Source organism: Dipodomys ordii, unplaced genomic scaffold (assembly GCF_000151885.1).
Source record: "Dipodomys ordii isolate 6190 unplaced genomic scaffold, Dord_2.0 Scaffold121, whole genome shotgun sequence".
In the NCBI taxonomy this organism is placed as follows: Eukaryota; Metazoa; Chordata; class Mammalia; order Rodentia; family Heteromyidae; genus Dipodomys; species Dipodomys ordii.
In genome coordinates this window covers 421,488-423,264 of record NW_012267337.1, presented here as the reverse complement: position 1 = coordinate 423,264, position 1,777 = coordinate 421,488, and positions in this window count along the sequence as shown.

Genomic DNA, 1,777 nt, shown 5'->3' with positions numbered 1-1,777 from the left:
CTCCCCTAACACTAAATCTAACCCTAAACCTCACGCTCACCCTAACCCTAATCCTAACGCTAACCCTAAACCTCAACCTAACCCTCACCCTAACCCACACCCTCACCCTCACCCTCAGCCTCACTGTTACTCTAACCATAAACCTAAAAATAACACTAATCCTAACCCTAAACCTAACCCTAACCCTAACCCTATCGTTAATCCTAACACTCACCATCACCCTAATCCTAATACTACCCCTAAACCTCACCCTAACCCTAACACTCAACATAACCCTCACCCTAACACTCACACTAACAATAGCCTCACTCTCCTAATCCTAACCCTAACCCTAACCCTCACCCTAATGTTAACCCTAACCCTAACACTCACCCTCACCCTAACCCTCTCCGTCACCCTAACCCTCACCCACACCCTAACCCTCACATTCACCATAACCCTCATCCTCACCCTAAACCTCACCCTCACCCGAAATATCACCCTAACCCTAACTCTAACCCTCACCCTAAGCCTCACCCTCACCAAGACCATCACAATAAGCCTAACCCTAAAGCTAACCCTAATCCTAATCCTAACCCTCTCCCTCACCCTCATGCTAATCCTAATGCTAACCCTTACCCTAACCCTCACCCTCACCCTAACCCTAATCTTAACCCTAACAATAACTAACCCTAACCCTACCACTAACCCTCACCCTCACCCTAACCCTAACACTCAACATAAACCTCACCCTAACACTCACACTAAAACTAGCCTCAATCTCACCCTAACCCTCAACCTAAACCTTACCCCAACTATAACCCTAATTCTTATCCTCACCCTAAGCCTAACCCTAACCCTAATCATCACCTTCACCCTAACCCTAAACTTAACCCTGACCCTAACAATAACCCTCACCCTCACCATAATCCTAAAACTAAACCTAACCCTCACCCTAACACTCACCCTAAGACTCACACTAAACCTAACCCTCACTCTCACACTAACACTCACACTAAACCTTTCCCTAACCCTAACCCTAACCCTTACCCTCACCCTCACCCTAATTCGCTCCATCACCCTAACCCTCACCCACACCCTAACGCTCACACTCACCGTAACCCTCACCCTCATCCTAACCCTCACCCTTACCCTAAATATCACCCTAACCCTAACCCTAACCCTCACCCTAAGCCTCATCCTCACCAAGACCCTCAAAATAAGCCTAAACTTAAACCTAAATCTAATCCTAAACCTAACCCTCTCTCTCATCCTCATGCTAACCCAAAAGCTTACCCTAACTGTAAACCCCACCATAAACCTTACACTCACCCTAACCATAACCCTAATCCTCACACTAACCCTAACCCTCACCCTAATCCTCATTCTCACCCTAACACTAACCCTCAGCCTTAACCTCACCTTCAGCCTAACGCTAACCCTAACTCTAATCCTAACCGTTAACCTCACCCTCACCCTAAACCTAACCCTAAAACTAACCCTCAACCTCATTGTCACCCCAACCCTAACCCTAACCCTATCCCTAACCCTCATCCTAACCCTAACCCTCAGCCTAACCCTCACCCTAACACATACCCTCACCCTAATCCTAACCCTATTCCTCACCCTAACCTTCACCCTAACCCTAAACTTCTCCCTAAACCTGACCCTCACCCTAAACCTCACCCTAACCTTTACTGTAACCCTAACCCTAACCCTAATCCAACCCCTGAACCGAACCCTCACCCTAACACTCAACCTAAACCTAAACTTAACCCTAACCCTCACCCTCACTCTA